The sequence below is a fragment of the Leuciscus leuciscus genome (assembly GCF_965113295.1).
Source record: "Leuciscus leuciscus genome assembly, chromosome: 10".
NCBI lineage: Eukaryota > Metazoa > Chordata > Actinopteri > Cypriniformes > Leuciscidae > Leuciscus > Leuciscus leuciscus.
The window spans coordinates 42,574,543-42,587,043 of record NC_138734.1 but is presented as its reverse complement, the minus strand read 5'-3'; the positions used below and the strand labels follow the sequence as shown (position 1 = coordinate 42,587,043).

General features: G+C 37.6%; 1 protein-coding gene across 1 annotated transcript in view; it reads right to left on the bottom strand.

Annotated features, from left to right (window-relative positions):
* The window catches only part of LOC309507893 (uncharacterized protein), a 313,871-nt gene that overhangs the window by 128,823 nt on the left and 172,547 nt on the right, over window positions 1-12,501 (bottom strand). The gene's annotated exons all lie outside the window — the stretch shown is intronic.

Here is a 12,501-nt window from a genome sequence, read left to right as displayed (position 1 = left end):
AATATCTGCATTGGTTTCTATGGCAATGACGTTGCTTTGATGAAGGGGTTTGCATTTGCAATAGAGATGTTGTCTTATTTAAATTTTACAACATGCAAATGTGTAGCCGCCGCGCTGGACTACTGCATCTTGAGCTGCAGAACTGTTGGAGGCTGGTATGCACAACTGTTTTTTTCCACGCTCTTCTCCGCCGTTTTCAAAAATAATAATTTTCTGCTCATCCGGTACTTTGCAACAACACAGCCTTGTTTCGGCAGTGACTTCTCAGCATGTTTCCTATAACAACGTCTGACGTTTACATTTTACGTGGCGTTAGAAAGTCACATAAACCACGCGAAATCCGTTCAGAGCGTTCAGACTGATTTCCTGATATGTGATTTGAATAGGATTTCAAACCACATATGGATATGTAGCTTGAAACGGATTTCATGTGATTATTTTTGCTGTTCACGTTAGCTAATTCTGATCAGATTTCAATCAGATATGAACAAAAATCGTATTTGGACTGACAATCTGTCAAAACGTCACGCTCTCTCCTGCTTACTAAGTCCTTCTCTATATGATTTAGCAGCTTCCACATGTTTTTCTCCGTGATTTAGACATCATAAATTAGTGTAACAAAGTGTTCAGTAGTACATTAACAGGGCAATCCATGCTGTTGTTTACATCCGAGTATCTCCAATATGGCCGCGCATCCGAGTAACTGACCAAACTGTGACGAAGGTGCAAACACTCTATAGGGACAGAGGGAAAACTACAAGGATTAGATTCTACTATTTTTATGTGGCTGGGGGCACTTTCTGAGCACTTTTTTCTTGGATGTAATGCTGCCGCAGTAGCCCAGAACAGACAATATTAGTCCCAGAACATTGGTTAGTGCACGTGCACATGAAGGGGGGTGTGGGGAGTGGAGGAGAGAGAAGCATGAAGAGGGAAGTTAGCTAGAGGAGAGATGTCCTAGACAACCACAACGACTAACATTAGAATTATATTCTCTTGAATTTTGATATGGCCGACACACGAACAAAGAGACGACGTTCCGATGAACAAATGGCAAAGAAGAGAGAAAGTAGAAGGAACGTGCGAAGTCCCGAATTTACATCGGACAAGCCTGTTTCAGGAAGCACGGAAGGGAGGGGGACGGGACAGGATGAGGAGGAGGGAGGGTCGAGCTAGCTTCCGTTTTGTTTGACAATACTTCGAACGTCAACAAGAAGTGACGTCACCCAACATTGCTTAGAGCACCTCAAGTCGAAAAAAACTGTGATCAACCCGAAGTGGGCGTAACTCGAAGGGGCGTAACTTGAAGTCTTGGAGGCTCCAGACAGATTCTATTGGCTGTAGTGGACATGCACCATTACATTTAGAAATAGACTAGCTTTGTTTCCAAATGAACCCCTCTTCTCAGGGAACCGAGGTTACGTTAGGTAAACGGTGACGTTCCCTTTTGTGTCGGTCACTCGACACTGGGTCACCGAAGATGGCGCTATCGGGATCTAAAATTCCGCCATAAACTCAGTCATGTCATGATTGTCTCCAGACTGCATTAACAGCCGTCATTCAGTACCCCAGGCACATGGATAGGGACGGCACTATCGCCTAGCAATGTTCATCCCGGGACATGAAACATCCATAGCGTGAGGCTGAGCACCGCACCGTCACAGTGTTTATGGTGAATGGCGAAGGTCGTGCCAAAGCCTAGTACTGATGTCCACTGCAGTGGCGATGCCGGTGTGGTCATGAACATGATACAAGCGTGGTAAACACTGTGCAGATGAAACACGAAGGCAGCAGTAGCACTGGTGCTGTCAGTCATATACAGGCGCTGGTCATATAATTAGAATATCATCAAAAAGTTGATTTATTTCAAGAATTCGACTTAACAGGTGAAACTAATATATTATATAGACTCATTACATGCAAAGTGAGATATTTCAAGCCTTTATTTGTTATAATTTTGATGATTATGGCTTACAGCTTATGAAACCCACGAAATCAAAATCCCAGAAAATTACAATATTACATGAAATCACACAGTAATTACACAGTAATACCATGGTCATTGAACCAGGTTTGGGTTATTTTGGCAGTGTGTGCAGGTGCAAATCCTGCTGGAAAATGAAGGAAGCATGAAGTGCTCTGAAAATGTCCTGGTAGACGGCTGCGTTGACTCTGGATTTAATAAAGCACAGTGGACCAAAGTCCTCTTTTCTGATGAGAGCAAATTTTGCATCTCATTTGGAAACCAAGGTCCCAGAGTCTGGAGGAAGAATGGAGAGGCACACAATCCAAGATGCTTGAAGTCCAGTGTAAAGTTTCCACAGTCAGTGATGGTTTGGGGTGCCATGTCATCTGCTGGTGTTGGTCCACTGTGTTTTCTGAGGTCCAAGGTCAACGCAGCCAGGAATTTTTAGAGCACTTCATGCTTACTGCTGCTGACCAACTTTATGGAGATGCAGATTTAATTTTCCAACAGGACTTGGCACCAGCACACAGTGCCAAAGCTATCAGTACCTGGCTTAAGGACCATGGTATCCCTGTTCTTAATTGGCCAGCAAACTCGCCTGACCTTAACCCTATAGAAAATCTGTGGGGTATTGTGAAAAGGAAGATGCGATACGCCAACAATGCAGGAGAGCTGAAGGCCACTATCAGAGCAACCTGGGCTCTCATAACACCTGAGCAGTGCCACAGACTGATCGACTCCATGCCACGCCGCATTGCTGCAGTAATTCAGGCAAAAGGAGCCCCAACTAAGTATTGAGTGCTGTACATGCTCATACTTTTCATGTTCATACTTTTCAGTTGGCCAGCATTTCTAAAAATCTATTTTTGTATTGGTCTTAAGTAATATTCAAATTTTCTGAGATACTGAATTTGGGATTTTTGGGAGTTGTCAGTTATAATTATCAAAATGAAAAGAAATAAACATTTGAAATACATCTGTCTGTGTGTAATAAATGAATATAATATACAAGTTTCACTTTTTGAATGGAATTACTTAAATAATCAACTTTTTCATGATATTATATGACCAGCACCTGTATATAAGTGAATGACGCGTCGCTATTGAAACCAAAGCTGTCCTTTATTTCCTTTATCTTTATCTGTCCTTTAGTGTTGCGATAAAATACAATAGAAAAGTAAATGAACAGAACACGCTGAACAAATTAGCCTCAATATTTGAGTCATCAGCACAGATAAAACAACTGACTGCGCCACTCACCTCTAACTCCCATTGTAATCTACTGTCTGTACTGTGAGTCTATACTGACCACGTCGTTTTTACTTTAATAAGTTAATACAACAACTACAGTGGTCATGTTCTGCAGATCCATGTTCGTCTCGTTGCTCACACGTCTCCTAGCAATGTCTTGTGTGTTTCTGTGTGAGTTTGTTGTGTCCAGAACCAGTTGAAAGTCTGGTAGTGTAATAGGGGCTTTCGCATCAGGTGGTTATAGGAACTCAGTTATAGGAACTAGCCATTCATTTACCATAGGACCATTTTCCTGGTTGCATTCGCACCGCCAGTATGAACTCTGAAGTGACAACTATGTAATTTAAGCGTGGCATTCAACATCTAGACCCACAGAAAGAGAGAGAGGTGTGTGTGAGGATGAGAGAATGGGGCGCAGATTAGCTGTATTGCGCTGCTTTCTGTGCGTGATGACAGAGCATTGTCGAGAGACAACAGGAATGTATTGAAAGCGCATGTTGAGTAAGGGGAAATATGATAAAAATGGGAAAGTAAAGGGGAGAAGAAGATAATTAAGTGCCTTACAGGTGTCCTTGCTCGGTGGAGTCGCACAGGTAGAGTCGAAGGTCTTCACACGAGGAGGCTGAACGCTTCCGCGACAGCGCGCACTACACAAATATAGGCTAATGCTTTCAAACTTGAGTAAGGACAGCTGTCTCCGCCAATTAGCACAGCAAAAGAGCCATTCCACCGAAAGGGTGACATTTGCCTGTTGTAACTTTTAAAAATTAAACTAATTTATTATCTTTTTTCAACACTGAATCTAATAACACACACATTCCACTATTCAAAATGTATATTGGTCAATCTCAGGTAACTTTATTTCATTTTTTACAAGGTTTCAAAGTGGGAGATGGATGCATTTTTCTCAGTCCTGTTACCAAAAATCAGGTGTCTTTTAAAAAGTATGTTTAAAAAAATGGCAGCTAATTTCTTTGTTTTACTCTCACAAAAGTGTTGATTTTAAAGAAATGGTAGGTTGCATGTTTAAATAATTGACATTTGTCACTAAAAATCACAATATATGCACACAAGGTGTATAAAAAAAAATAAAAAAAATGCAAAGCCATTTTTTTTTTTTTTTAAAGGAGACCCAAACCTTAAATTTATAAATGTTTTTATCATGTAATTAATTAAACTGTTGGATAAATGATAAACATAACACAATTGAGAAAATCAGTGGTTTAACTTAATTTTTTAGAGAAAAACTATTTAATAACAGGAATGAAAATTGCATAACAGGAATGAACGTAACAGGAATGAACGTAACAGGAATGTATCCGGACATTCCAGTGTGTGTGTGTGTGTGTATAGCTTGTGTGTGTGTGTATAGCTTGTGTGTGTGTGATAGAGATTTCTGAAGGAATGTGCTTGTTTGTCACAGCCAAGAAGATGAAAAGTGAACAAAGGAGTGAAAGAAGGGGAGAGAGAGAGAGAGAGAGAGAGAGAGAGAGAGAGAGAGAGAGAGAGAGAGAGAGAGAGAGAGAGAGAGAGAGAGAACGGAGATAGTGTGGCGGGTGTATCAGCATGCCATCAGCATCCCATGGGTGTTTCTGGCTCCTGGGTTCTCTCCATCTTCATGTACAAAACAAAAACCTTTCTAAAAAGCTGTCTCTAGTTTGGCCTAGACTTCTCTTTCGATTTCCATGTGACGATCTGTGACTGGCCTCGCGGGTGGGATAATACACACAATGTCCTCAAACAAGTACCAAAGGATGTCTTCGCGGGCTGGCCCTGAAAGCATGGTTTTCACATTGAAAAACTGATACGTCTACAATTTAAGTAACGGTAACTGTAAAACTTAAAAAATCAAATAAATCGTATTAATACGATTTATTTGATTTTTATATTTATTTGATATTAGTGTAAATATTAGTTTATGTAATTACATAAACTAATATTTACACTAATAAATCAATACACCGGAGGATGCTACTCAGTCCTGTTACTGTTACTCAGTCCTGTTACGGTTTATATTAGTAACAGGACTGAGTTTTTAGCATAAAATTAACAAACACATGAAATATAGCCACATAGCATACTTGCTGATAGCATGAGGATACTGAGCAAATTCTAGTGATTTACCAAACATCTGTATCTTAAAAATAAACAAATAACATCTAACAAATAATTTAGGTAACAGGACAGTGTGTTGAGATTGACCTTCTCAGATATAGTTGCAATATCATCAAATATACAGAAAATAAAATGAGAGGACTTACTTTTTGTCTTGTCATTGCCTTCAGAAGATCTAGATGATGTGACTTCCTGTTGAAAATGTGTCTTATGGAATGTTCCAAGTTTTTTTAGAGGGGGGAATGTGTTAGTGTAACAGGACTGAGTGAAAACCCGGGGACATGACTAAAATGTTTATTTTATTTAAAATATTAGATCAAATTTTTTTTCTCATGAAATCTTTTATTTTTAAAGCATAGATTATAATATCTATAGGACTTTATATCATAGGATATAAAGTCACACAACAATGCAAAAAAAAAAAGATTTCTGAAGGATTTTAATCATTATATTTCATGGTAAAGTTTAGAGATAGAGAGTGGGGACATGCAACAAATGCTATTTTGTTTTGTGTTCTAGGTAGTTTTTATTAATGTTTTTAATTAAACATTTAAAATTAGCATTTAGTTTAATGTGCGGGACACTTTGCTTAATAATAAAATGGATTTTAGAGTAAATTTTCATGCATTTTTATACATATAATGTCCTGGGGACAGAAATGTCACCCATTCGGTGGAATGGCTCAAAAGCAAATATCCCGAGAATGGGAGAAATCGAAACTAGCTGTTGGACAGCGTCATACTTCAGTGGAATAAAATTCAAACTGCTACACTTTTCAGACGCGGCTGTTTTTTGTGAAGGTAAAAATTAAAAATAAGCAGAGAATCGAAAATAGCTCCACCTAGTGGCAAATAGTAAACGGAGCAAATGGAGAACTGGGCTGCGTTTCTCGAAACCTTCTTAACGCTACGTCGTTCTTAAGTTACACCTTAAGCTGTACCTTATGGATAATACGTGTTTCCCGAAACGTTCTTATTTAAGTATACCTTCTGTAAGTCATACTTTCGGAAGGTTGGTCTGGACCACTCTTAGCTTTACCTTATCACTGTTGCAGGTCTATATGAATATAATTCTGAAGTTTTAATACACACAGACAGTGTTCAGTTAGGCTAATTCAAGTGTTTTCATGCAAAGAATAAATTTGTCATTACACTGATTGTTGTTAGAATTTTAATTATATTATTATAGGCTATATAATAAAATGTTATACATTTATTTTAATTAAAGAGCGCTTTTAAAGGCCAGTGAAAGCATAGGCTAGTTAAGTCCTATTCGGACGCTAATATTGTTTCTCATGGGCTCGTACGGTATTTTAAACATTTACAGGGTCGGTTATTTTAGTGCCGTCCGAATCCATAATGTCAGAGTTTTTTCTTACCCAACCCACGTAAAAATCCCTGGCCAAATTAGTACCTACTGTTTTTTGACAAACAGGTCGTGTGGTTATTTAACTGCCGTCTGAATCCACATCTCTGCGTTTTCAAGAAGAGATTCAAAATCCACTGTTTAAATCCTTTTTGATCACTGCCGAGCACCGTACGTGACGTACACTTTTATTACTGAAATGCTTGAAAGTATTTACAAGAACAATATTTCATCGCAGCTCCACCTCAGCGAACAAAAATGGGAAAGAGAAGAAAGCATGTAAAAAAATTAAATGGTTAGTATGGCAGCAATATATGATACAATTTTAAAATATGTAGGCAAGGCTATTATAGTTTGGATTATTTTTTATAATATCCCATGAGTCCTAGTAAATGCAATTTCAACTATTTCTAAAGTGCTTCTTTTATAAAGAACACCGCTTTCGCAGATAAGCAGCCCTTGCACGAGAGAATAATTGATTCTCGAGTCATCGATATCAGCAGATTCAGCACCATCGCCACGGACAGCACCTGGTAACGTCGCACGTAAGAAGGTAGATCTTAAGCAGCTTCCTATGGTATAGTTCGGGGAACACACCTAGAAATGGTATACCTTCAGTTAAGTTATACCTTAAGAGTCTTCGTAGCGCGCTAAGAGACAACGTTATCGGGAAACTCAGCCCTGGATATTAAGAAGAAAACACTTACTCTCGTATACTCTCCCCGTACAGGCTATTCAGAGCTCTGACAGGACAAATAGATATAAATCTTAGTGTAGAAATCTCTGTTTGGAAGTCCTGCCCAATCGGTCCAATGACAGTTTCCGATAAGCGGGTGAAGGTTTCTGCACGTCTTTTCAGTTAAAAATAAAAAAGATGAATAAAAAAAAAGATAAATTAAAAAAGATGAAGAGGTGGTTTGATACAAAAAAAACTAACAAAACTTAAGCAAAACAAAATTCTTAATTTTGGCAGTTGTGCAACAAATTTACACAAAAAAACTTATGATAGGCCAAAATGACATTGAAATAGAAAAAGTAAAAGAACTTACATTTCTGGAAGTAATAATCGATGAAAAATTATGTTGGAAGCCACATAGGCCACATATATACTATACATTATATTATTAAACTTTATTTTCAGACCCAGAGGGATCCATAATACAATAAAAGACACATACATAGTAATACATAAAAAAGAAATACAACAAGTAAAAAAAACCTTCCACAGTGTTCAGTGTCTAACATACAGACATGTACGCCAGTGCTTCCACAGTCTGGACGAAAATCTTACAGAACTTCGTCCAGGGTTAACCAACACAGCGATTAGGTCATTTTTTGACTCAGACATACCCATAATCTATACATCAAGTTACGTAAAACTGCAGCACAGGTAGGTACCCCAACACTAACAAACATATGGCTTGCACTGGAGTCTCTTGGAGCTCTTAGCAGCAGCCTCATGCTGGCATTATAAGCCATTATGAGCTTTCTAATGCTGACTTGCTTATAACGACACCACAGATAGGCAGTGTACAATGGTGTACAGTACGTTCTAAAGAGTGAGATCTTCACAGGGACAGAGCACATACTAAACTTACGACACAACATGTTCACTTGCGCATACAGCTTACGACGCTGCCTATAGATATCCTTGTCATCGGATTCGGACAGGTCATTTGCAATAATATGGCCCAGATATGTAATATCTGTGCATACATCAAGTACAGTACCAGATAGATAGAAGTCAGGAAAGTGTGACTGCATGTCTATCTTCTCTACTTCTTATAGTCATAATTTTACTCTTTTTTGGATTATACTTTATATAAAAATCCGCACCATACTGTGTGCATAGTCTCAGAAGCTGTTGTATACCAGCACTATAAGTCATCAGCGTACATAAGGTGATTAATTAGTGAGTCACCAACCCTACAACCTGTACCACAAGCATTTAAAATCACAGACAAATCATTCATATACACATTAAAAAGAAAAGGAGACAGAATTCCACCCTGGAGAACACCATTGGTCACTTGAAAGGGAGCCGATGTTACACTCCCCCATTTAACTCTCATTGTCTGATGAGAATATACCAATAGACCAAGATTCTAATAAAAAAACCAGGGACCCCACTTTTAATCAATTTTAAAAACAATTTTTGATGATTAACACGGTCAAATGCTTTAGAAGCATCAATGAAGCACAAGAACATTGTGGAATTTTGTTTATTATATTTATCTAAAATTTCCTTTAGTGCAAAAATGCATAAATCAGTACCATGCTTTCGTTCAAAACCAAATTGATTATCAGTAGACAAGACATACCTCTCAAGTCTACACAATATAACTGTCTCCAGCACTTTTGACATAACACTGGCCAAAGCTATTGACCGATAATTATCTGAGCTATTCAGCTTCCCCACTTTATCTTTGATAACAGGTACCAGCTCAACAGACAGCATAGAATCAGGTAACTCTCCATGAACAAAACCCCCTGTGTAGCACATAGACACCAGAGGACACAGTTTCTTACTGGCAAGTTTAAGATGTTCAGCTGTAATATGATCCGGACCACATGCCTTATTATCTCTTAGCTTCAATATTGCTTCATGGATTTCAGAGGAAGTGATAACAACATCATCATTATACTCCACATTATCCACCACAAACAGATTACTTTTTACACAGTTTAGTAGTTCACAATAATGTTTCCGCCATAACTGTGAAATTTCATCAGGACCACTCACACCATCTATATTAGACGGAAGAGATGTTTTGCAATTATTAATAGTTTTAATTTCTTTCCAGAAGTCATTAACATTATTATTTTGCAGCTTCCATGCCAGTGAATCAGACCTCATGATGTTCTCATTTCTTTTAATATATGGTGCACATTTAAATCTGGCATTAGTGCTTTTTTTTGTTTCAAACAAGGGGCCATGCCTACTTTTGCCTGACTTAGCCCATTTTTTAAAAGCATTTCGGGCCTCTACATGAAGCTCTTCTACGTGATCCTTCCACCCTGGCTTAGCAATGCACATATTTTCCCTAGGTTTATATAGAGGCCTACTCGAGATACTGAGAGACTCCACAATAGCTTCATACAGGGAATTCTTACAGTTCATATCCCGACACAATAAGGCATCTTTTGGGACCTCAATTCTGGCCAGCAAAGCATCTGAATGATCAACATATCTATTAAGATCTTTCTTAAATGTTTGACCAATTTATTTTCTCTACATCAATGCCATTGTCCACAGGCAACAACACCGGTATATTGCCCGTGTTCACCACCATGAGAAAGGGTATATGGTCCGTAGTAGCCAGATCATAATCAATCTTCATTATCTCAATGGAGTCATGGGCATCCACTGTACAAAGGCAGTGATCTAGCCAGGAAGTAAGAGTGCCAGGCCTCGCTGATATAAGTATAACTATCATTTGGCAATAGTACCTTACTAGATAAAATGAATCCACTGTCTGTACAAAACTGCATTAAATGATTACCAAATGAAGAGTTTGCATCAGTTATGTCAGCATTCATGTCACCTAAAACATATATGCAGGTGGAAGAATTATCCTGAATAAAAGACATGATAAATGCCAATCTAATGAGGTACTCATCCTCATTATATATGCACTCATATGGCGTATAAACATTCAAAATTATTATCTTCTTGTCATTACAACACAGCTCAATACCAATAGCCCAGTCAACTCTCAGTCTTATAACATTAACCAACTGATCATTTTTTATTTTTTATTCCACAACGTAGCAACCCCCCAACCAAAGGAGTTCATTTATGGAACAACTGCAGTGAAGAGATGAAATCATGTACAACAATGAGCAATTTTAAGAGAATATTTCAAATGAATATATTGAATGGATATGAAAAGGACTTGAGGCCTACTGTATTGTATAGGCTACTGACTGTATGGTTTCTGGGATTAAATCCTAAATCTAGTTTGGATGGATTATAATTCGGTTTGATATAGATAGACGGGAAAAGAAGAAGATAGATGGATATGTGTATGTGTATGCATGAAGGTATGCATCTGTGTGTATGTGTACATGTGTTTAGGTGAGTGTATCTGTAATATACGTGTATGTGTAGGTAAATATGTAAAGCATCTACTTGTTTTGTATTTAATTAAAGGATAAAAATACAGAAAGGGGGTAGGACCAGAAAAGTTGATTTTTGAACTTCTTCCTACTCCTTTTTGAACATGGGAATTTCTTAATTGAATTACTTAGAATAATTTTGGAAGCTTGTGCTGAGAAGTCCATGTCCTTATTTATGTTTTTCTTTACATTTTCAAATAAACTAAGTAATTTAATTGCCTCTTTGTTTCATCTGACTCCAAAAATGAAAAAGGTTTAATTGATGTTTGTTAATCATTAAATTTAGGTGAATGTTTGATTATTCTATTCGAAATTCTATTCGTTCATCTGGATTCCTATAGATGTCTCTAAATATTTAATATATTAATTAATTATTTATTAACTGCCAATGAACTAATTTCATGTTGTTTTATATTTTATTTGTTCATTATTTATTTTGTTGAATTTTAGTTGGACTTGGTCCGAACTGTTTATAAACTAGTTATCTGCATGATGCTGCTGCCTTTGGGCTCAGTGATGTTGATGACATGTAAAATAAAGACATGTTATGTTACACTGTGATAGTATGTGTTTTCTGGAAGGGACTAAAGAACAAAGTATTTTTATCAGCTGAAATGCAGAATACACATTTTTTATTAAGTTAAATAGACATTATAACAGTTTCAGGTTATGTTTTAGTGTTGGTAACATGCCCCACATTGCCGCACACAAACTTAGTAATCGTCCCACATTTGGTTTGTTTGATGGTGGTCTGGTCCCCCTAGTGTACAGTGTTTGTGTCCAGACATAGAAACACTGACAACAGAGAGTAGGCCTATAATGGGGATACAAAACAAAGCTGTCTATGAAGTAAATGTATCTTATTAGTGGAATATTAAACGAAATATATAACACATATCTGTGGTGCGCGAGCTGATAAGAGAGAAACGCGCAGTGGATTGAGCGCGAGCTGGTCGAGCGCATCCCTTTATCACAGACGTCAGTGGAAAGTTTGTAGTTCAGTCGGATCATGTCAATGGGAAAGAAAGTAAAACGAGGCATGTAGCTGCTTACATCTCCGTTCTCATTCTGGAGGAAGACCGTTTTACTGTGATTGCTGTGGTAAAACATATTTTAGGACATTCTGCAGAACCACCTGAACGTTCATACAAAAGAGAAGACTCATACGTATGTGTTCTTTGTGTGGAAAGAGTTTTAGCTATAAAAGTACTTTAAAATGACACCAGAAAAGACACAGCAGTGTGAAGGATCATATGTGCTCTGATTGTGGGAAGACTTTTGTTTGAGATGCTGAGTTGAAACTGCAGTGAAGAAAAACTTTACAAGTGTTTACAGTGTGACGAGGTTCAGTTGGTCAGAATCTCTGAAAAAACATGAGAATCCACAATTGAGAGAAGCTGTATCGCTGCCCTCCATGCGGGAAGGTTATAATCTTCTTAACTCAGTCATGCAGAAACAAAATGTTTGATATCTCAGTATTCATCGTCAGATCCAGAACATTCAAATGCTATTCTGTGTCCTTACCAAACATGAGCTAATAAAACATTGAGCAATACAATCTGTTACTTCTATATGAATATGCAACAAGACAATGAAACATCGAGTTCATCTTCCAGACCCAATATTATTCAAATAATTATGCTTTATTAGGATTATTATTGTATTTTGTATCATTTTTATTTAAA